Source organism: Schistocerca cancellata, chromosome 10, assembly GCF_023864275.1.
Source record: "Schistocerca cancellata isolate TAMUIC-IGC-003103 chromosome 10, iqSchCanc2.1, whole genome shotgun sequence".
In the NCBI taxonomy this organism is placed as follows: Eukaryota; Metazoa; Arthropoda; class Insecta; order Orthoptera; family Acrididae; genus Schistocerca; species Schistocerca cancellata.
In genome coordinates this window covers 170,218,314-170,243,480 of record NC_064635.1, presented here as the reverse complement: position 1 = coordinate 170,243,480, position 25,167 = coordinate 170,218,314, and the positions used below count along the sequence as shown (strand labels likewise).

The 25,167-nt window shown below is 48.8% G+C and overlaps 1 pseudogene; it reads right to left on the bottom strand.

Moving 5' to 3' along the window:
- LOC126106224 (uncharacterized) overlaps window positions 1–22,439 on the bottom strand; it is a 104,935-nt pseudogene extending 82,496 nt beyond the window's left edge.
- Between the last annotated feature and the right edge of the window lie 2,728 nt (window positions 22,440–25,167).

Here is a 25,167-nt window from a genome sequence, read left to right as displayed (position 1 = left end):
GACGCGTTCGGGAGGAAGAGGTCCAAGCGCAAGGAAGGGCTTTCACTTCCCGCAATTTATTACGGGGAAGTGCCGACCAATGCGCATGCCATAAATGAGCAACTTGGCGACATAAACCGCTCCGTATATCGGTGAAGGGAAGCGACTGAATAGCTGGCCGAGGAAGAGAGACTGCAGCCTTGGCCGCTATATCGGCCGCCTCATTCCCACAGATACCAGCGTGTCCCGGGAGCCAGAGGAACGCCACCGAGACGCCCCCCAGGTGGAGCAAGCGCAGACAGTCCTGAATCCGGTGGACCAGAGGGTGCACAGGGTAAAGAGCTTGGAGACTGAGGAGAGAGCTGAGAGAATCTGAGCAGATAACGTACTGTATCCGCTGATGGCGGCGGATGTAGTGGACAGCCTGGAGAACAGCGTAAAGCTCCGCAGTATAAACCGAACACTGGTCGGGAAGCCGAAAGCGATTTGGGGTGTTGCCAACAATATAGGCACTCCCTACACCTAACGATGTTTTCGAGCCGTCGGTGTAAATAAATGTGGCGTCCGTCATTTGTGCACATAGAGCAGCAAATGCCCGACGATAAACAAGTGTAGGGGTACCATCCTTGGGAAATTGACAAAGGTCACGGAGCAGGCAGATCCGGGGACGGAGCCAAGGCGGTGCTGTACTCCAAGTTGTCAAGAAGGTTTTAGGAAAGCGGAAGGAAAGAGAATGGAGCAGTTGACGGAAGCGGACTCCCGGGGGTAGTAGGGAGGAGGAGCGGCCTGCATACCCTACATCAAAGGAGGCGTCGAAAAATAGGTCATGGGCTGGATTAGCAGGCATGGACGACAGATGGCTAGCATAACGACTCAGGAGGACTGCAAGCCGATTGGACAGCGGAGGTTCAGCAGTCTCAGCATAGAGGCTTTCCACAGGGCTAGTGTAAAAAGCTCCAGACACTAAACGTAATCCACGGTGGTGGATAGAGTCGAGACGCCGAAGAATAGACGGCCGAGCAGAGGAGTAGACTATGCTTCCATAATCCAATTTCGAGCGCACTAAGGCGCGATAGAGGCGGAGAAGGACCACTCGGTCCGCTCCCCAGGAGGTACCATTCAGGACACGGAGGGTGTTAAGCGATCGCAGACAGCGAGCCGAAAGATAGGAAACGTGGGAGGACCAGCATAGTTTTCTGTCAAACATAAGACCCAAGAATTTAGCGACGTCTGAAAACGGAAGGTTGACAGGACCTAGATGTAAGGAGGGCGGAAGAAACTCCTTTCGTCGCCAAAAATTGACACAAACGGTCTTACTGGGTGAGAAACGGAAGCCGGTTTCGATGCTCCACGAGTGGAGGCGATCAAGACATCCTTGAAGACGTCGTTCAAGAGGGCTGGTCCGTTGAGCGCTGTAGTACATCGCAAAATCGTCCACAAAGAGGGAGCCCGAGACATCATGAAGGAGACAATCCATAATTGGATTTATGGCGATGGCAAACAGTACAACACTCAGCACGGAACCCTGGGGTACCCCGTTTTCTTGGGAGAAAGAACGGGAGAGAGTAGTGTTCACCCGCACCCTAAATGTGCGCTCTGCCATAAATTCGCGAAGAAAAAGGGGCAGCCGGCCTCGAAAGCCCCAAGAGAACAGTGTGCGGAGGATGCGTGTCCTCCAACAGGTATCGTATGCTCTCTCCAGATCAAAAAATATTGCTACCGTTTGGCGTTTCCGGAGAAAATTGTTCATGATGTAAGTGGAGAGAGCAACAAGATGGTCAACTGCAGAACGATGCTTTCGGAATCCGCATTGGGCAGGTGTTAAAAGACTGCGGGATTCCAGCCACCAAGCTAAACGGTAATTCACCATACGCTCCAAAACCTTACAGACACTACTCGTGAGAGAAATGGGACGATAGCTAGAGGGGAGATGTTTGTCCTTTCCAGGTTTCGGAACGGGAACGACAATAGCTTCCCGCCACCGTCTGGGAAAGGTACTGTCGGTCCAAATTCGATTATAAAGGCGAAGGAGGTAACGCAGACTATGGGTTGATAAATGCAGCAACATCTGGACATGGATTCCATCCGGTCCTGGGGCGGAGGAGCGAGAAGAAGAGAGGGCATGTTGGAGTTCCCGCATGGAGAAAACAGTATTGTAGCTTTCGTGATTTGGAGAGGAGAAATCAAGATATCGCACTTCTGCTGCACGTTTCTTCGGGAGAAATGCTGGTGGGTAATTTGAAGAGCTCGAAATCTCAGCAAAGTGCTGACCCAATGAGTTACAAATTGCGACGGGGTCCACTAAGGTATCATGCGCGACAGTGAGCCCAGAGACCGGGGAGAAACTAGGCGCGCCTGAGAACCGTCGAAGCCGACTCCAAACTTCCGAGGAGGGAGTGAAGGTGTTAAATGAGCTAATAAAGAATTTCCAGCTTGCCTTCTTGCTATCGCGGATGACGCGACGGCATCGCGCACGGAGCTGCTTATAGCGGATACAGTTGGCCAAAGTAGGATGGTGACGGAAATTGCGTAGAGCACGTCGCCGCTCACGTAGTGCGTCACGGCATGCCTCGTTCCACCAAGGAACTGGGGGGCGCCGGGGCAATTCGGAGGTGCGTGGTATTGAACGTTCCGCAGCTGTAAGAATAACGTCGGTAATATGTGTGACCTCATCGTCGACGCTGGGAAAGCGACGGTCATCGAATGTCGCGAGAGACGAAAAAAGTGTCCAATCGGCTTGGGCAAATTTCCAGCGTCGCGAGCGCATATATGGCAGTGGAGACTGCAGTCTAAGGACACATGGAAAGTGGTCACTCGAGTGTGTGTCATCAAGGGCGAACCATTCGAAGCGCCGAGCTAGCGGAACAGTACCGACCGCAAGGTCCAAATGAGATAAATTTGTCGTGGAGGCAGACAAAAATGTGGGGACCCCAGTGTTGAGGCAAACTAGATCCGCTTGGTGGAAGACGTCTAGCAAGAGAGAGCCACGTGGACAAGGATGAGGAGATCCCCAAAGCGGGTGGTGGGCATTGAAGTCCCCAACCAGCAAATAGGGGGGTGGAAGCTGACCAAGAAGATGAAGGAGATCAGCTCGTGCCATTGGTGTGGACGATGGAATGTATACAGTACAAAGAGAGAACGTGTATCCGGAAAGGGAAAGACGGACGGCGACAGCTTGGAAGGAACTGTTTAAGGGGATTGGGTGATAATGGAGAGTATCATGGAGAAGAATCATGAGTCCTCCATGGGCTGGAGTGCCTTCAACAGAGGGGAGGTCATATCGGACGGACTGAAAGTGAGGGAGAACAAAGCGGTCATGGGGACGCAGCTTTGTTTCCTGAAGACAGAAGATGACCGGCGAGTAGGAGCGTAAGAGGACCGGCAATTCATCCCGATTGGCTCGAATGCCGCGGATATTCCAGTGGATAATGGACATGGGGTGAAAAGAAAATGGAGGAATGTGACCAAAGTTGCTGTCAACTCAAAGACTGCTCGGAGCTAGCAAGCGACAGCATGGAACGGCATTCAGCCGAAGGCAGAAGATCCTGATCCATAGGTTGGTCAGGAGCAGTCCCTGCCACCAGCGATCGGCCGGTTGACCGGCCACCAGCAGTGCGCCTCGGCGACACAGAAGACGGCCGAGGGCGATTTCCGCCAGGTGGTGCTGTAGAGGGGGCACGCCTTGGCGGAGAAGGAGAGGAACTGGGTTTCTTTGTAGCCTTCTTGGAAGAATGTTGTTTAGATGAAGGAGGAACCGATGGTTGTGAAGTTGTGGTACGTAAAAACTCTTCACGAGTATGCTCTTTTTTCGAAGAGTTGGCGTCCGACTTTTGGGCTCGAGATGTAGCAGAACCCGACGAAGGGTGAGCCATAGAGTGGGCAGGCGAAAGTGGTGAGGTTGAACGGGCGATCTTTGCGCTGGCCGATCTGACGACCGTGGTACTAAAGGTGAGGTCGCAAGTCTGCGTGGCCGCCTCCTTTGTTGGTCGAGGAGAAGCAAGGACAGTGCTGTATTTTCCTGTCGGAGGCACGGTGGGCTTGCGACTGGCGAATAATTTTCGAGCAGCAAAGGACGACACCTTTTCCTTCACCCTTATTTCCTGGATGAGCTTCTCGTCCTTAAAAACGGGGCAATCTCGAGAGGCAGCAGCGTGGTCACCCATACAGTTGATGCAGCGAGGGGATGGAGGTGGACAAGCACCCTCATGGGCATCCTTGCCACACGTAACACATTTGGCTGGATTGGAACAGGACTGGCTGGTGTGATTGAACCGCTGACATCGATAGCAACGCGTAGGGTTTGGGACGTAAGGGCGAACGGAAATTATCTCATAGCCTGCTTTGATTTTCGATGGGAGTTGAACTGTGTCAAATGTCAAGAAGACAGTGCGGGTTGGAATGATGTTCGTGTCAACCCGTTTCATTACTCTATGAACTGCCGTTACGCCCTGGTCAGACAGATAGTGCTGAATTTCTTCGTCAGACAATCCATCGAGGGAGCGTGTATAAACGACTCCACGCGAGGAATTTAAGGTACGGTGCGGTTCCACCCGGACAGGGAAGGTGTGGAGCAGAGAAGTACGCAGCAATTTTTGTGCCTGGAGGGCACTGTGTGTTTCTAACAACAGGGTGCCATTCCGTAATCTGGAATAAGACTTTACAGGACCTGCTATTGCGTCGACACCTTTCTGAATAATGAAAGGGTTGACCGTGGAGAAGTCGTGACCTTCATCAGACCGAGAAACAACAAGGAACTGTGGCAACGATGGAAGAATCGTCTGTGGCTGAGACTCAGTATACTTACGTTTGTGAGCAGACTTAGTGGAAGGTGAGGAAACCATTGCGGAAGAATCCCCCATGATTACCGGCGTCTCCGATGGCGCGCTCCTCCCTTGTGGGGGCCCTCTCTGAGGGCACTCCCACCTTAGGTTCACACCTCAGGTCACACCTCCCGACAAACGGACGGAGGGACCAATCGGCATTTTCGGAAGGTATGAGCTCGGGTAATCACCCCTCCCCGGGCCTGGCCGTTACCAGGGGGTACGTACGTGTCCTACCTGTCTACCCGGGGCGGGGAATTACGCGTTACCCCGTCACCGGCTACGCACGAAGGGCGTGGGTCGGCCTTCAGACACGCACAGGGAGGAAGAAAGGGAAAGGAAGGAAGAGAGGTCTCAAACGCCGCAGCGGAGAAAAGGGAAAGAGAAGAGGTAAGGAAAAGAGAAGGGCAAAGGAAGGAAGAAGACATAAAAGCAAGGAAGGCGAAGAATGCAGTACATGCTCGAGCGTCCGTCTCCGGACGTAGGCACAAACCATACTCCCAGATGGGGAGAAAGGGAAGGAAAGAGCCAGAGGTGAGGGGAGGAGGGGCGAAGATAGGGATGGGGAAGGATGCGGAATGGGAAGGTATGCAGCCCGGAAAGGAAGGAAGGCCACATTAGCTCGGGGTCCCGTGCTCGCTACGCACGTATCCACAAAAGAGTTGTGGACCCCCTGGGGGGCCAGTCTCGTATTGTTCGTGGAAAGAAGGATTGTCGGTATGCTTCTGTGTGGGCTGTAATCTCTCTGATTTTACCCTCATGGTCTCTTCGCGAGATATACGTAGGAGGGAGCAATATACTGCTTGACTCTTCGGTGAAGGTATGTTCTCGAAACAAAAGCCCGTACCGAGCTACTGAGCGTCTCTCCTGCAGAGTCTTCCACTGGAGTGTATCTATCATCTCCGTAATGCTTTCGCGATTACTAAATGTTCCTGTAACGAAGCGCGGTGCTCTCCATTGGAACTTCTCTATCTCTTCTATCAACCTTATCTGGTACGGATCCCACACTGCTGAGCAGTATTCAAGCAGTGGGCGAACAAGCGTACTGTAACCTACTTCCTTTGTTTTCGGACTGCATATCCTTAGGACTCTTCCTGTGAATCTGTCTGGCGTCTGCTTTACCGACGATTAATTTTATATTATCATTCCATTTTAAATCACTCCTAATGCGTACTCCCAGATAATTTATGGAATTAACTGCTTCCAGTTGCTGACCTGCTATATTGTAGCTAAATTATAAGGGATCTTTCTTTCTATGTATTCGCAGCACATTACACTTGTCTACGTTGAGATTCAATTGCCATTCCCTGCACAATGCGTAAATTGCTGCAGATCCTCGTGCATTTCAGTACAATTTTCCATTGTTAAAACCTTTCTATATACCACAGCATCACCCGCAAAAAGCCTCAGTGAACTTTCGATGTCATCCACAAATTCATTTATGCATATTGTGAATAGCAACGGCTCTGTGACACTCCCCTGCGGCACACCTGAAATCACTCTTACTTCGGAAGACTTCTCTCCATTGAGAATGACATGCTGTGTTCTGTTATGTAGGATCTCTTCAATCCTATCACACAATAGGTCTGATAGTCCATACGCTCTTACTTTGTTCATTAAACGACTGTGGGGAACTGTATCGAACGCCTTGCGGAAGTCAAGAAACACGGCATCTACCTGTGAACCCGTGTCTATGGCCCTCTGAGTCTCGTGGACGAATAGCGCGAGCTGGGTTTCACACGACCGTCTTTTTCGAAACCCACGCAAATTCATACAGAGTAGATTTCTAGTCTCCAGAAAAGTCATTATACTTGAACATAATACGAGTTCCAAAATTCTACAACTGATCGACGTTAGTGATATAGGTCTATAGTTCTGCACATCTGTTCGACGTCCCTTCTTGAAAACGGGGATGACCTGCGCCATTGTACAATCCGAGAAAACATGCAGCATTTCTTATTAAATAAAACAGTAAACTAGTGAAAAACTGCGAATATCTTCTAGGGGGGGGTGGCAGCTGCCCCGCCGCCCCCCGCCCCCCGCCCCCCGCCCCCCGCCCCCCGCCTCTGCCCCCCGCCTCTGCCCCCGCTGGGTACGCCCAGGCATTTGGTTCTATGTTTGTAGTAGAATCGTGACTTCCGTTGTTATGTTAATGTTATTTATTCTATAATGTTGTGTTTCGGAAGAAGCTATCGTTTTTTGTGTTCCTTATGGTCTTAATGCATTTGTATAAAAATAAACGCAGCCGAGATGTACACGGCGTCGCCATAGATTTAAAGCGCGTGCCGCGGCAGGGCCGGCCTGTAGAAGAGCCTTGTGACGTAGCTGGGTTGGCAGAGTGGGGACTCGCTCGCTCGCTCTTCATTATAAACAGATGCGCGCAGAGTATAGTCTGTCGGTAAAATGAATGCAGTTTGTGCGCAGAAACGTGTTCCCAGCGCTTATAATAGTCATCCTACGACGGCAAACTGCGCAGCGGCACGCCTCGGTCCAAGGGACTAGGACACGGCGCGGGAAGGAGGAAGTGCGAGGAATGGGAAGTTCTGAGGCGGTAAGAATAACGTTTGTACGGTATTTGACCTGGTCATCACGTCTGGGGAAATAATGTTCGTCGAATATCACCAGGGACGAGGAAAGCCTCCAGTAGGCCTTGCTGAGCTGCCATTTGGCTGTGCACGGATGTTGGATAGGAGTCAGCAAACGGGAAATAGTAGCTCGGATGTGTCACAGAGAGAACGGAGCACTCGAGACGAACGGTAAATTCAGCAATGCAGAAGGACAGGTTCAAATGGGAACAGGAGTGCATGGTGTGAGAAAGGAACGTGGGTGCTCCTGTGTTAAGGCAGAAGAAGTTAACGTATAATACAGGCAGTTTATAGCAAATATTTTAATATACAAATAGAAATAAGATAACAGATCACCTGACGTTTGTTCTTGTAGTTATTTACTTATTTATTTTATTTTGTACTCTCATGTTATCGCCAGTCTGATTAAAATATTTGCCCTTATATCGACTTTGCACAGAGATGTAATTTGTTCTTTTTTAGATGTGTTAAAGTAGGCCTATACTTTCACAAGCTGCGACATCGTCGCGAAAAAACACAGTGACCCGTATATGTAATAAGTTTCCTTTAATTTACGTCTATGGTCACAATCTTTTTTGTTTAACAAATTACCAGTTTCGGTCTTTAATTATCATCATCATATCAGTTTCATAAAAACGTAGGCCTATAACATGTCTTTACGTCAACATCTTTGTTACAAGCAACTGTTGTAAAGCGCATGCTGGATGCTGGGAAAGTCTCGCTGTCAGAGTGTAAATTAATATATTACTACACACACTTCCACGTAAATTATAACAAATGGACATCAAAATCGAGGCAGACAGATGGACACTAACCGAAAAAATCCGCCCATACTGTCGCAGTAAGTAAAAAAGTAAATTTACATCCACATCGACAGATAAAAAGATGGAACACGCTTTAATGTATTGTCCTGACTACTGCTTGTCAGAGCCAGCACCCAGCATTATGCTAGAAATAATAATGTAACTTCCAGAAACCATCATAAGATGAACCTGAAAATGTTCGAAAAGCGAGTCATGGAATAAAACATAATTATTCAAAAGTGACTAAATTGAATGTAAATACGTTATATAAAACTGCAACCAGAGTCAAGGTTCTAAAAAATATCCATAATGGATAAGCGTAATAAGAAGTTGATTAAGGACGTCACCTAATAGGACGCCTCTCTGTCGGAAGTCATCGAGCAGCAGATAGGAGAAAGGGGTGGGGTAGCTGCCCGATAAGCTGGTGACATCAAAGGACAGAGGGATGTAAACGGTACAAAGGGAAAAGCTCAAGTAAGGAAAAGGCGGATTGCAACACCTTGAAAACGGGTAGTCAGGGAGATAGGTTCACTTTGATCATCATCCCGTATGAGGAGTATGACTCCCCCATGAGATGGAATGGCGACGGTGGGGGGAGGGGGGGGGAGGGGAATAAACGGACCGGGTAGAAATGCTAAGAGCTCAAAACAGTCGTGAGCACCCAATTTTGTTTCCCGAAGACAGAGACGAAATGGACGCTGCGATACTAAGGGCAGCTGTGATTCTCCCAGCCCAGTCCCTGTTCTTGAGTTTCGCGACCGCTTACTGTATGGCGCTGCGCATTCGGTCGATTAATTTTTCGTAGCCTCCTGTCGGGTGACGTGCCACTCTCGGACCAGATGGTTCTTCTTCCGGATCATCTGCAGGAAGTCCGGCGGTAGCTGGCGGGAGAAATCCAGCGGCTTCTGACGTCTGTGCTGCGTTGCTGCATCAGCCGCTCTGATCGCGAGATGTGAGAACGCTGCGAGTGTGACGTCCACGCCATCAACATCAGGATCCGGTACCGCGGCGAGCATCTCTGCCAGGTGGACCCGAAAGTGTTCCCAGTCGGTGTTGAAGCAGGTCTTGCGTCCTGCAGGTGGCGCAGTCCCGTCCGTGCTCAGATCGAAGATCACTGGCAGGTGATCTGAGGACAGGGCCACACGGGTCGTTGCGACTGCGTCGTGGGTCACTCCTTTTGATGATCGCGATGTCCAGGACATCCGGGCGGCCTCTCTTGGGATAGTGTGTAGGATCCTAAGGCCCCAGCACTATCGCGTCGTGATCTGTGGCCGCCTTAAGAAGCCTTCTGCCGCTGGTTGTGGTGACCGGGTGCTTGGCGTTGACGTCGCCACCGATAAAGATGTTGCCGCGCATTGACAACAGCCTCTCGAAGTCCTGTTATCGTTGGTGTCTTCTAGGCTTCCGGTAGGCGGTGATGAAGGTCACTTGACCCACTGACGTGCTGACTGCTACCCCTGTTGCGTCGTCTCTGGTAGCTGGATTTGGTGGCGTCGCAGTGTTGTTCTTACGTAGATCGCAGTTACGCCGCCTACTAATGGTCTACGTCACGATAGCACATGTAGATAGGTGCCCTCGAGTTTACCCCGCGATTTAGCCACGTCTCACACGAGGCACACATCCATGGCCTCGTCGCGTAAAAACTGCCTAAATTCGTCCTGCTGCTGCCTTATGCTGTTTGAGTTCCATAAGCAGACGGGGAAAGCTATGATGTGATTAGGCATCATGGGTGTTGTTGGCTTCTCTTATGGTGTTGGCCTGGTTGGCCGCAATCAGTGCTGACACGGTCATCTGCGGTAGTTGGAGTAAATTAGATTAGTTTTTCGTTCCATAGAGCCGTGCTGAGGAGATCCTCGTGGATGTGGAACATGTCTTTTTTAAGCTGAAATAACAATACTAATAGTATGAATATATACAATACATCATTTGTTTCTATTAAAAAATTCGTCAATGGAGTAGAAGGAGTTGGCCACTGGTAAGTCTTTCAGGCTCCTTTTAAACTGATCTTTATTTGTAACTAAATTTTTTGTGTTTGCTGGCAAATTATTGGAGATGAGTGTTCCTGAGTAGTGGACCCCTTTTTAACTACAGTAAGTGCTTTTAAGTCCTTGTGCAGATCATTTTTGTTCCTGGTATTGTTTGTATGAACTGAGCTGTTTGTTGGAAAACATGTGATTTAGGACAAATTTCATTAAGGAGTAAATATACTGAGAAGCAGTAGTTATTATACCCAGTTCTTTGAAGGAGTTTCTACAGGACGTCTGGGAATGTACACAAATAATACGTATTACACGCTTTTGGACTGAAAACTTTTGTTTGACTTACCCCAAAATATTATATGACATTATGGAATGAAAGTAGGCAAAGTATGCAAGCTTTTTCATTTTTATGTCGCCTATGTCTGCTAACACTCGAATTGCAAATACAAATATGTTAAGGCGTTTCTGCAGGTCTGTGGTGTGCTCCTCCCAACTGAATTTATTATCAAGTTGTAATCCCAGGAATTAGAAGAGGTTGACAGTCTCAATCTGCTCTTCTTCATACTTTATGCATATGCTGGGTGGAAACCCCTTGCAGGTTCTGAATTGCATGTAGTGAATCTTTTCGAAGTTTAATGTCAGTGAGTTGGCTTTAAACCATTTATTAATATCCATGAAAATATCATTAGCAGATCTTTCTAGAACTACACTCGACATTCTATTTATTGGAACACTTGTGTCATCTGCAAACAAAACGAACTCTGCTTCTGGCAGTGTAACTGATGAGAGATCATTAATGTACACAGGAAAAGCAATGGCCCTAAGATGGATCCTTGTGGGACACCACATGTAAGTTCTTCCCGTTCTGATGACTGATGACTTAATTCACTAGTCCCTTGCACTGACACCTTTTGTTTCCTGTTAGCGAGGTATGACTTTAGAATTCTATGGTGCCACAGGCAATGCTGCAAAATGGTTAATTTATTTAAAAGGGTGTTGTGGTTCACACAATCGAACGCCTTTGACAAATCACAGAAAATACCTGCTGCTTGTCGCTTTTTATTTAATGAATTAAGTACATTTTCACTGTTGTAAATAAACTTCTCGATATCAGAACCCCTCCAGAAATCCAAACTGTGTTCTTGATAATATGTTATTTGTGGTCAGATGGTTGAGAAGCTGCCTGTAGCTAAATTTTTTCTAAAATTTTTTGAGAATGCTGGCAAAAGTGAAATCGGTCTGTAGTTTGATTTTTTATTTATTTATTTTTTGTTTGTTTTGGTTTTAGGGCACAAAACTGCTAAGGTCATTAGCGCCCGGTCTGTGACTTAGGAAGCAGTAAAAAACCGAAAACGGAAACCAGCAGCAATGGGGACGAAAGTCATAAAATTGGAGAAACTAAAAGCGGAAGGAAGGCTTAAAAATTCACTACAGAAGGGGGTTGGTTGCCCCAAAAAAAACTTCAAACGACTGACGTCATTTCACTGGCACGAATGAACTCTAGAACGCGATCGGCCGATCGCGTGTCATCTGCTAAAATTGAGGATATATCAGGCGACAGCTGTAGACGGGCGCGTAACGGAGTAAAATGGGGGCACTCAATTAAAAGGTGTCTTATCGTCCACAACTCAGAGCAGTGGGGACAGAGTGGAGGAGGATCGCCGCTTAAAAGATGTCGATGGCTAAAAAGACAGTGCCCTATCCGGAGTCTAGTTAAAATTACCTCCTCTCGACGACGCGTTCGGGAGGAAGAGGTCCAAGCACAAGGAAGAGTTTTCACGTCCCGCAATTTATTTTGGGGAAGTGTCGACCAGTACGCGTGCCATAAATGAACAACACGACGACATAAAACGTTCCGTAGATCGGCGACGGGAATCGATGGAATAGCTGGCCGCAGAAGAGAGAATACAGCCTTGGCTGCAATATCGGCCGCCTCATTTCCGCAGATACCAACGTGTCCCGGGAGCCAGAGGAACGCCACCGAGACGCCCCCCAGGTGGAGCAAGCGCAGACAGTCCTGAATCCGGTGGACCAGAGGGTGCACAGGGTAAAGAGCTTGGAGACTGAGGAGAGAGCTGAGAGAATCGGAGCAGATAACGTACTGTATCCGCTGATGGCGGCGGATGTAGTGGACAGCCTGGAGAACAGCGTAAAGCTCCGCAGTATAGACCGAACACTAGTCGGGAAGCCGAAAGTGATTTGGGGTGTCGCCAACAACATAGGCACTCTCTACACCTAACGATGTTTTCGAGCCATTGGTGTAAATAAATGTGGCTTCCGTCATTTGTGCACATAGAGCAGCAAATGCCCGACGATAAACAAGTGAAGGGGTACCATCCTTGGGAAATCGACAAAGGTCACGGAGCAGGCAGATGCGGGGACGGAGCCAAGGCGGTGCTGTACCCCAAGTTGTCAAGAAGGTTTTAGGAAAGCGGAAGGAAAGAGAATGGAGCAGTTGACGGAAGCGGGCTCCCGGTGGTAGTAGGGAGGAGGGGTGGCCTGCATACCCTAAATCCAAGGAGGCGTCGAAAAAAAGGTCATGGGCTGGATTAGCAGGCATGGAAGACAGATGGCTGGCATAACGGCTCAGAAGGACTGCTCGCCGATTGGACAGCGGAGGTTCAGCAGTCTCAGCATAAAGGCTTTCCACAGGGCTGGTGTAAAAAGCTCCAGACACTAAACGTAATCCACGGTGGTGGATAGAGTCGAGACGCCGAAGAATAGACGGCCGAGCAGAGGAGTAGACAATGCTTCCATAGTCCAATTTCGAGCGCACTAAGGCGCGATAGAGGCGGAGAAGGACCACTCGGTCCGCTCCCCAGGAGGTACCATTCAGGACACGGAGGGTGTTGAGGGATCGCAGACAGCGAGCCGAAAGATAGGAAACGTGGGAGGACGAGCACAGTTTTCTGTCAAACATAAGACCCAAGAATCTAGCGACGTCAGAAAAACTGGGAGAAAAACGGAAGCCGGTGTCGATGCTCCAAGAATGGAGGCGATCGAGACATCCTTGAAGACGTCGTTCTAGAAGGCTGGTCCGCTGAGAGCTGTAGTAGATCGCAAAATCGTCCACAAAGAGGGAGCCCGAGACATCAGGAAGGAGACAATCCATAACGGGATTGATGGCAATGGCAAACAGTACAACACTCAGCACGGAGCCCTGGGGTACCCCGTTTTCTTGGGAGAAAGTACGGGAGAGAGTAGTGTTCACCCGCACCATAAATGTGCGCTCTGCCATAAATTCGCGAAGAAAAAGGGGCAGCCGACCTCGAAAGCCCCAAGAGAACAGTGTGCGGAGGATACCTGTCCAACAGGTATCGTATGCTCTCTCCAGATCAAAAAATATTGCTACTGTTTGGCGTTTCAGGAGAAAATTTTTCATGATATAAGTGGAGAGAGCAACAAGATGGTCAACTGCAGAACGATGCTTTCGGAATCCGCATTGGGCAGGTGTTAAAAGACTGCGGGATTCCAGCCACCAAGCTAAACGGTAATTCACCATACGCTCCAAAACCTTACAGACACTACTCGTGAGAGAAATGGGGCGATAGCTAGAGGGGAGATGTTTGTCCTTTCCAGGTTTCGGAACAGGAACGACGATAGCTTCCCGCCATCGTCTGGGAAGAGTACTGTCGGTCCAAATTCGATTATAAAGGCGAAGGAGGTAACGCAGACTATGGGTTGATAAATGCAGCAACATTTGGACGTGGATACCATCCGGTCCTGGGGCGGAGGAGCGAGAAGAAGAGAGGACATGTTGGAATTCCCGCATGGAGAAAACATTATTGTAGCTTTCGCGATTTTGAGAGGAGAAAGCAAGAGGTCGCACTTCCGCTGCATGTTTCTTCGGGAGAAACGCTGACGGGTAATTTGAAGAGCTCGAAATCTCAGCAAAGTGCTGACCCAATGAGTTAGAAATGGCGACGGGGTCCACTAATGTATCATGCGCGACAGCGAGCCCTGAGACCGGGGAGAAACTAGGTGCGCCTGAGAACCGTCGAAGCCGACTCCAAACTTCCGAGGAGGGAGTGAAGGTGTTAAATGAGCTAATAAAAAATTTCCAGCTTGCCTTCTTGCTATCGCGGATGACACGACGGCATCGCGCTCGAAACTGCTTATAGCGGATACAGTTCGCCAAAGTAGGATGGTGGCGGAAAACGCGGAGAGCACGTCGCCGCTCGCGTATTGCGTCACGGCATGCCTCGTTCCACCAAGGAACTGGGGGGCGCCGGGGCAATTCGGAGGTGGGTGGTATTGAACGTTCCGCAGCTGTAAGAGTAACGTCGCTAACGTGTGTGACCTCATCGTCAACGCTGGGAAAGTGACGGTCATCGAATGTCGCAGGAGACGAAAGAAGTGTCCAGTCGGCCTGGGCAAAGTTCCAGCGTCTCGGACGCACATATGGCAGTTGAGGCTGCAGTCTAAGGACACATGGAAAGTGGTCACTCGAGTGTGTATCAAGGGCGAACCATTCGAAGCACCGAGCCAGCGGAACAGTGCCTCCACGACAAATTTATCTCATTTGGACCTTGCGGTCGGTAGACAAAAATGTAGGGACCCCAGTGATGAGGCAATCTAGATCCGCTTGGTGGAAGACGTCTAGCAATAGTGAGCCACGTGGACAAGGATGTGGAGATCCCCAAAGCGGGTGGTGGGCATTGAAGTCCCCAACCAGCAAATAGGGGGTGGAAGCTGACCAAGAAGATGAAGGAGATCAGCCCGTGCCATTGGTGTGGACGATGGAATGTATACAGTACAAAGAGAGAAGGTGTATCCGGAATGGGAAAGACGGAGGGCGACAGCTTGGAAGGAACTGTTTAAGGGGATTGGGTGATAATGGAGAGTATCATGGAGAAGAATCATGAGTCCTCCATGGGCTGGAGTGCCTTCAACAGAGGGAAGATCATATCGGACGGACTGAAAATGAGGGAGAACAAAGCGGTCATGGGGACGCAGCTTTGTTTCCTGAAGACAGAAGATGATCGGCGAGTAGGATCGTAAGAGGATCGACAATTCATCCCTATTGGCTCGAATGCCGCGGATATTCCAGTGGATAATGGACATGGGGTGAACAGAAAATGGAGGAATGTGACCAAAGTTGCTGTCAACTAAAAGACTGCTCGGAGCTAGCGACCGACAGCATGGAATGGCATTCAGCCGAAGGCAGAAGATCCTGATCCATAGGTTGGTCAGGAGCAGCTCCTGCCACCAGCGATCGGCCGGTTGACCGGCCACCAGCAGTGCGCCTCGGCGACACAGAAGACGGCCGAGGGCGATTTTCGCCAGGTGGTGCTGTAGATGGGACACGCCTTGGCGAAGAAGGAGAGGAACTGGCTTTCTTTGTAGCCTTCTTGGAAGTATGATGTTTAGATGAAGGAGGAACCAATGGTTGGGAAATTGCTGTACGTAAAAACTCTTCACGAGTATGCTCTTTTTTGGAAGGCTTGGTGTCTGACTTTTGGGCTCGAGATTTAGCAGAACCCGATGAAGGGCGAGCCATAGAGTGGGCAGGCGAAAGTGGTGAGGTTGAACGGGCGATCTTTGCGCTTGCCGATCTGACGACCGTGGCACTAAAGGTGAGGTCGCAAGTCTGCGTGGCCGCCTCCTTTGATGGCCGAGGAGAAGCAAGGACAGTGCTGTATTTTCCTGTCTGAGGCACGGTGGGCTGTCGACTGGCGAATAATTTTCGAGCAGCAAAGGTCGACACCTTTTCCTTCACTCCTATTTCCTGGATGAGCTTTTCGTCCTTAAAAACGGGGCAATCTCGAGAGGAAGCAGCGTGGTCACCCATACAGTTGATGCAGCGAGGGGATGGAGGTGGACAAGCACCCTCATAGGCATCCTTGCCACACGTAACACATTTGGCCGGATTGGAACAGGACTGGCTGGTGTGATTGAACCGCTGACACCGATAGCATCGCGTAGGGTTTGGGACATAAGGGCGAACGGAAATTATCTCATAGCCTGCTTTGATTTTCGATGGGAGTTGTACTTTGTCAAATGTCAAGAAGACAGTGCGGGTTGGAATGATGTTCGTGTCAACCCATTTCATAACTCTATGAACAGCCGTTACGCCCTGGTCAGACAGGTAGTGCTGAATTTCTTCGTCAGACAAACCATCGAGGGAGCGTGTATAAACGACTCCACGCGAGGAATTTAAGGTACGGTGCGGTTCCACCCGGACAGGGAAGGTGTGGAGCAGAGAAGTACGCAGTAATTTTTGTGCCTGGAGGGCACTGACTGTTTCTAACAACAGGGTGCCATTCCGTAATCTAGAACAAGACTTTACAGGACCTGCAATTGCGTCGACACCTTTCTGAATAATGAAAGGGTTGACCGTGGAGAAGTCGTGACCTTCGTCAGACCGAGAAACAACAAGGATGGAAGAATCGTCTGTGGCTGAGACTCAGTATACTTACGTTTGTGAGCAGACATAGTGGAAGGTGAGGAAACCATTGCGGAAGAATCCCCCATGATTACCAGCGTCTCCGATGGCGCGCTCCTCCCTTGTGGGGGCCCTCACTGAGGGCACTCCCGCCTTAGGTGATTGTTCACACCTCAGGTCACACCTCCCGACAAACGGACGGAGGGACCAATCGGCACTTTCGGAAGGTATCAGCTCAGGTAATCACCCCTCCCTGGGCCTGGCCTTTACCAGGGGGTACGTACGTGTCCTACCTGTCTACCCGGGGCGGGGAATTACGCGTTACCCCGTCACCGGCTACGCATGGAAGTGCGTGGGTCGGCCTTCAGACACGCACAGGGAGGAAAAAAGAGAAAGGGAAAGGAAAGAAGAGGGGTCTCAAACGCCGCAGCGGAGATAAGTGCAGAGAGAAGCGGGAAGGAAAAGAGAAGGACAGAGGAAGGACGAAGACTTGCAAGTATAGAAAGCAAGGAATTTGTAACAGTTTAGAGCGTCTGTCTCCGGACGTAGGCACAAACCATACTCCCAGAGGGGGAGAAATGGAAGGAAAGAGCCAGAGGTGAGGGGGGGGGGGCGAAGATGGGGGAGGGGGAAGGATGAGGAAAGGGAAGGTATGCAGCCCGGAAAGGAAGGCGGGCCACATTAGCTCGGGGTCCCGTGCTCGCTACGCACGTGTCCACAAAAGAGTTGTGAACCCCCTGGGGGGGCCGTAGTTTGATGATATCTCTTTATCCCCTTTCTTGAATAGAGGCTTAACATTTGAATATTTTAGCCTGTAAGGAAATGTGTAACCAGTCAATTATAACTGGGACAAGTAACTCAGAATTGTACTAAACTCACAAGAAGATGCCTTCATTAACTTTGTTGATATTTCATCATAACCACTAGAATGCTTTTTTTTAAAGATTTTATTATGGAAGTTATTTCTTTTGGTGAAGTGAGTGACGTACTCATGTACCTGAAGCTATTTGTAAAGGCTAGTTTCAGATATTCAAGGGCATTATTTACTGATCCTGACAATCCCATTCTATCAGTAACGGATATGAAGTACCTGTTAAATAGATTTGCCACACTATGCCCATCGGTTACTAATGTGTCATCTACCCTTAGTGCTATTTGATTCTGTGCCTTTCTGGTTCTACCCGTCTCCTCTTTCACTATATCCCATATTGCTTTTATATTGTTCCCTGACATTGCTATCTTCTTCTCATAGTGCATTTGTTTAGGTGTCTGAATTACTTTTTTAAATATTTTGCAGTATTCCTTGTATTTAGCTAAATCAGCAGCATTGGAGCTATTCTTGGTCAACAGATACGTTTTCCTTTCTGTCTTACAGGAAATCTTTATTCCTTGTGTAACCCATGGTTTTATTGTAGCTGTTTGACCACTGTAACCACAGACAACTACGAGAGATGCTGTGGGAGTTCAGAGGTGGTGGGCCGGGCGTAGGTAGCGGCCTCCCTTCTTCGCGCCCATCGTCCTGCCGGCCATGCCCGGCGGCTCGTCGTGGTCGGGGAACGCCTACCGGTCCGCGGCTAGGCCGCTCCGCCTGCCACGCCTGCTCGGCGTGTTGCTTTGCCGGCCTTGCAGGCGTTTCCCTTTCGTCACTGCCGCGGTCGCCGCCGCCGCTGCTGGTGCTGCTGCTGCAGCGTAGTTTCTTCCCGGCTGAACCCTCCTCGCTGGTGCCTGCCGCCCTTTCGCAGCTGCTTTTTTGAAGGCTTTGCAGCCGCGGAAACTGGCGACGTTTCTTCATTGCAGCTGCAGCACGTGGGTGTCTTCTCGATCGCGAAAGGTGCTCCCCAGCACATTTTACGCAGCTTGGGGACAATTTGTAGCATTTTGTCAGGTGGTCGATTCCCTGGAAGTTGAAGTATTGAAGTGGGCCTCTCCGCCTCCTCAGTTTTTCAACTGTGGCCCCGCTGACACTTCTCACTCTCATTTCTTGGAAGATCCTCCTGTGCTCCGGTGTGTCGTCCAATATGACCGGGAGGAGCGGTATGCTTGCGTTGTCTTTCGGTTACTTCATCCAGGATACTATCCTTATGGTGTACCCCTTGGCCTCAAGAAGCTCCTTCCTGAGCGTGGGCCTGCGAGGGGTCTCGTGTGCAGTTCGGCCGTATGCTGTCGAGCGGCGAGGTGGCTCTGAAAACCGGCGCGCCTTCCTGCGTCCGTTGAAACGGCTGGTAGCGGGCAGCGGGCAGCGGGCAGCTTGGCAGGGCATTTGGAGGAGCTGCGTTGGTTCAGTGCTAGGAATCGTAACGCACCATAAGTTGAGTATTGATTGTTAACACATTTTATGAAGTTTAATTGTATTCAATTTACTTATTCTTGTTAATTATACCAGCCATATTTTTTGGGGGTTTCCCGCCATTAATTCTCGTCTGCGCACCCGCAGGAAGGTGGTGATATTAGAAAGGGTGGTCCGTTTGACTCTCCCATATTTCTTCCTCGAAAGGGGACAGAGTAAATCTATGGTTCGGATTGCTTCTTTCCCCTCCCAGCCTACCTACGGGTTTATTCAACTGTTAGCCTCAGCCATGTCTGCGAAAGGCTAAGGCACCAACGACTGTACTGTTTAAAATGCAAGGCACCAGGGCCTGATCCATTCTCTCACCTGCAGGAACTAGTATTACTAGACTCACGTGTAAAAGCTACTCTAAGAAAGAAGAAAAGTTCTTTTTCCCTCGTGGTAAGAACTAGTCAACTGCATAACGAATTCCTGCTCATATGGAAGCTGTAACTTACGTAAATTTGTGTTTATGTATATTTGGCTATAATCAAGCAAGGTTAATGTACGCCGTAGTGGATTTTTTATATTATTTCTTGTCAGCAAAAACTGTTGTGTGTTTTTCCAATTCAATACCTTTTAAGGCTTTTACTCAGCGTGCTTATGTGTTTTATACAGGTAGTTTGTTATTAGTGTGTTTTCTTGCCATGCAAAAGGTTGCCATTTCATTATGGGTAGAAATTGTTGCCTTGAAAGGAGAATGTTGTAAAAGTTCGCAAGTCCTACCTGACGAGCATATGTGTTTGCCGTAAGTTAAGTGGCAGAAATTTGTAAAATTTGTTTTTTATATATTTTGGAAATGTTATTAACGTTAACTGTTAATGTCCCCCCGTGTGCATGACTCATGCGTTTTGATTTTTCTATTTTGAGAACTTTTGTAAACAGGATTGTCTTTATATGTTGCAGACCGGTTAGATTCTGCGCCATTTAATGACTGGAGTGAAATTCACCTGTAATTTAGCTGAGCTTGAAATATTATACACGGTCGCGTTGTATACGTTAAATTGCTTGCCTGTACTTGCCTTTTACTGGCGTGAAACTTTTTAAATTATTATAAAAAAGTCCTTTCCTATCGTAAATTGTGACTTATTTGTTAAATGATTACGGTATTTTTTTTAAATAAAACAAAGTCTTGCACAAAATTTGAATAAAACGTGGTGAAATTACAATTTTCAGTAACATTCCTTGGCACTTATTTCCACTTTACATTTTGTGTACTGATTGAGATTAATAATCTTTGGTGAACCAGTAGTACCTTTACGGTTCATTGACGACGGCGAGGATCGCCTGTTCTGCTTCTTTAAAGGAGCCTGGACATTTCACCATGACAGCAGACCAGCAACAGAGAAGCAAGTGGCCCCCACCACTACCTGTCTCCTCCTCCTTCCCTTTGAGCATAGCAAACCTGTTTTTAACGACCATGCCTGCAGCAGTGGCCATATGTACAGCTCTTCCAATCTTCTTGCGTTTGCTTATTTGAAACCCATCCGCCTCAGTGGTCGTCTTAGGGGCTTTCCACCCTTTCGACGATGCCTTTCTTCGTGTTTGCAGCGTCGGTGCAGTGGTGGTTTAAGACGTTGTGGTCTCCTGACCTTCATTGTTTACATATTTCGCCCTCACAATCACATTCTGCACGTCAAGACGCTTCATTGGAACCCAAACTCGATAAGATAAAGTCAATGTTGTATGAATTCATGCAAACGATATGCAAATAACTAGTAAATTGCCAATGCACACCGTGATTGAAATACTCGAGGCTGGCGTTCACATATACATTCCAGACACGACGGTCACAGGAGCTTTTAGTTCAGGAGACGCAAACCGCACCCCAGAAGGCCAGTCCCTTCAGAGGACGACTCACCCTATGTACGTTGGCACGTGACCGCCCATAGAGCAGACAGCATTCGCCCGAGTGAAAGAAAGAACGACCCCGTGTTCGGCTTAAAAGAAAATTCCGTCACATGGGAGCGCCTAGCCTACGCATTCTTTACACATAGCATTCAGTTTCAGAGATTTTGACAGGGAGACCGCAAACGCCAAACGCCGATGCTACAGATTTCCGGATTGGTCGCCTTAAACGAAACGTCATTCTCCCGTTCTAGATGAGCAATGCTGACTGGCAGACTATATTCATGACGCTTTGAGCTGAAGGAGTGATGGAAGAGACTGGAAGATATACCGCTTCACGTCTGGCGTGGAGAGGGGCCGTTCCGTTGTCGCTCTTGGAGCGAGAACACGTAACGAGAGCGTGCGCGCTCGTACGTGTACTCAAAGAGCGAGGAACAAGTCTCTCCTCAATACTCCACTGGGAGAGCACCTCTGTCGAGAGCGAATAGGAGTGCGACTCTATATTGAGTCCTTGGGATTAAGCCCTGTTCACTGTGCTGGCCGCCACACTTATTATGGGGTGTGAACGGACAGAGTTATAGTTAACCAGTCCACCGCGATGCCACTCAAAAATTCGCTCGCAGGTGTTTATCTGACCAGTGTACCACGCCAATAGTTAGAGTAGGTGGCGAACAGGAGTCCTTGACTTGATCAAGGTGTAGGGAGAGTTTGATTGGCGAAGGTCAATCCAGATAGAACGAGAGTTACCTTATCTGTCAGCAGCGAGCGGCGCAGACAGCAGTCATAGCAGCTCACGGTATTGTGCGCTACAGCTTTTGCGAGCCCCGTATTTCCTCCATAACAGTACACTTCACTGCATTTCACACGCAACAGCCTCGACTGTACCTAGCAACATTCTAACGGATAATTATTGAAGTTAGAGGCGCGGCTCTCAGCCATGCTGCCAAGTCAATAACAATCTTTCACTTTGTATAGAAATTTCATTAGCGAATCTTATCCTTAAGAGGTAACTTCACAATGGCACTTTTAGTTTTGAACTGAACACGTTATTTCCAGGTTCTTTTCGGAATGTGATTTCTCAGAATTTTTGCAAAATAAATAATTTTCGTTAGTTTCAAGTTTTTCACCAATACTCTAGTATCCCACCAGTTACGTAAGAAATTTTGTGAATTTTTTGTGTCATTTCCTTACAGCGGACGATTCCAGAAGATATTTATTGCTGAAAGTTTTTTTCAGGCATTTCTCTTTAGAACGTTAGGAGCGTCTGTCTGACTTCTGTAGTAGTGTGGGAGTGGAAATTACATCTTGCAAGAGCCACAGGGTAAAGGGTACATCTCAGATTAATCCTTTGCGCAGAACGACAGAATAACACCCACACGCTCACAGTGGAAGCTGCGGTAGTCGCACGTTTCCGGTAGCTTTCCGGACTCGTTTCCGCGGGGCGCTTCTTAGTGCGACGTTCCTCCGTGTGCTCCGTGTCTTCAGCTTCCTCTCCGTCGTTCCCCGGCATGTACTGGGCCGTCCGTTGAACGGTGTCCGCGAAGACGTCTTTTATCTGCTTTCGTGACCCGACTGGGTCTTCAGTGGGCGATGTTACCCTTTCGGGTGTCTCTATCTTGGCTGTGGTGTTCTTTGGTCCGCCCACGTAGAGTGCGCGCGTTACTGCGTATGAGCGCAAGCCTCCTGCGATATTAATGGTGCGCTTCTGCTTCATCTTGTTCCTTTTCTGGGAGCGGGTTGCTGTAGGTTGCGGACAGGGTGTGGCCGCCGGTAATGTGTTACCTCCCCGGTCGGCGACTCCCCACGCAACTAGCTTCCTCGACCGAGGTCCAAGTCGCATTAACAGCTACCCGACCGATCAGTGTTGTCTTCCGCCGTCTTCCCGGAGCGGACAGGCCGTATCCGCCGGTATACCCGGGCGGCGAGTTCCCCGCTTCTTGCGGCCTCCGCCGAGGCATTGGCCGCATAACGCCGTCTCATCTCCCTTCCTTCCTTCCGCCGGGCGGCGATCCGACACTCTGCGCTCGTCTTCTAGTCCCAGGAAAACCGTGGTGGCCACGCGGTTCTAGGCGCTGCAGTCCGGAACCGCGTGACTGCTACGGTCGCAGGTTCGAATCCTGCCTCGGGCACGGATGTGTGTGATGTCCTTAGGTTAGTTAAGTTTAAGTAGTTCTAAGTTCTAGGCGAATGATGACCTCAGATGTTAAGTCCCATAGTGCTCAGAGCCATTTTGAACCAGGAAATCGGCCACCTCGACTTCCGGGTCACGCAGCCGGTCCATCTAGGTTGGGGGCCGGATGGGGCCGTCGGCAGAGCAAGCTCTCCCGATCGGCTTTCCGCCACGCCCTTCGCTTCAGCGTCGCGTTCAGAACGGTGCCAAATCTCTGAGCTTCTCTCCGGACGGTAGCGAGCAGCTATCTAGTGACGTCTGACTGCACTGCACTGCACTGCACCGACCTCTATACAGAGCCATAGTTCACAGTCGGGTGAGAAATGCAATTTTGAAGAGTTCTCTAATGATATTTTAATGCCATTCCGCCTCCCTCCATCAAAACCTGTGGCGGGTAGCACACATTTTGTATAAAAAATAGCTTAATTTGGCGTAATGAAAGAATTGGTGCACATTTTGTATCGATTTGATGCATCCTTCTTGGATCATTCTAGATAAATCGGATTTCTTCCCCAATTTTAATTTTTCTCGATTTCAGCGCCATATGTCAAGGGGGACATTAAATGATACTACACGTGACCTAGCCCCCGCCAACTTGGATGGGACGGGGTCAACTTTTATATGGTAACCCCCACTTTTTTATTGAAAATTTGGATTCTCCATAAAAACGTTAATATCCCCCTTGGAGCGTACGAACTTGTCTTACCCACTATTTTTACTCTATGCATAGTTTCCGAGATAATCTCATCCGAAACTTTGAGATGGACCACCCTATATATACCAGGTGATCAAAAAGTCAGTATAAATTTGTAAACTTAATAAACTACGTAACAATGTAGATAGAGAGATAAAAATTGACACACATGCTTGGAATGACATGGGGTTTTATTGGAACAAAAAAAAAAAAGGAAGAAACACCCCATATTGCTAGACGCATGAAAGATCTCTTGCGCCCGTCGTTTGGTGATGATCGTGTGCTCAGCCGCCACTTTCGTCATCCTTGGCCTCCCAGGTCCCCAGACCTCTGTCCCTGCTTTGGGTTACCTTAAGTCGCAAGTGTGTCGTGATCGACCGACATCTGTAGGGATGCTGAAAGACAACATCCGACGGCAATGCCTCACCATAACTCCAGACATGCTTTACAGTGCTGTTCACAACATTATTCCTCGATTACAGCTATTGTTGAGGAATGATGGTGGACATATTGAGCATTTCCTGTAAAGAACATCTTTGCTTTGTCTTACTTCGTGATGCTATTCTGATCAGATAAAGCGCCATCTGTCAGACATTTTCTGAACGTTTGTATTTTTTTGGTTCTAATAAAACCCCTTATTCCAAGCATGTGTGTCAATTTGAATAAATCACGGAATTATGTAGATAGAGAGGTACAGTTTTCAAATTTATACTGACTTTTTGTACACGCTGTCGGGATAGAACAGTCAGTTCACATGCATCGTATTAGGTTTAGGTGCTCCAATGTGGACGGAAGACGTGTGACAGCACAAACAAAGTAGTGACGTACACATGCATGCATACATACATACATACATACATACATACATACATACATACATACATACACTTTAGTTAAATACTGCACTTCAATAAAGTTGGATGGCCTGTCAATGCATGCGTTACTGAATACAACGAGTAGCTGTACAATTTCAACAAGGCTACGTCCTTCCTTGACGCCCACTGCTGTAAACGCTTGTCCCCATGCAAAGAGTACAAGTACTGGTTCAAATGGCTCTGAGTACTATGGGACTTAACATCCGAGGTCATCAGTCCCCTACACTTAGAACTACTTTAACCTAACTAACCTAAGGACATCACACACATCCATGCCCGAGGCAGGATTCGAACCTGCGACTGTAGCAGTCGCACGGTTCCGGACTGAAACGCCTAGAACCGCTCGGCCACCACGGCCATCTCAAAGAGTACAGGCAACTCCATTTGTAGAGTACGTCTTGCAGGCTGATCTCCACAACGAACAATAGCTAGGAACAGCAAACCTGGAACTTTGTACCAGAACCGTCATACGCTGACACCGAACATGAATCCTGTTGCTCAGGCCGCCACATATCCGCTGTGGAGATTGAAGTTAACCACCAACCGCAAGTGCAACCCAAATAGCAAAGCGCCGCCCGAGGTACCAATCAAAAACTGTCTCCGTGTGCCAGCTCCGGTTGCCACCATTGGCGAGGACACACACGCACACACGCACACAATGTCCTTCCAAATGTTAATAATTGTATTGTGTACAAATCTAGGA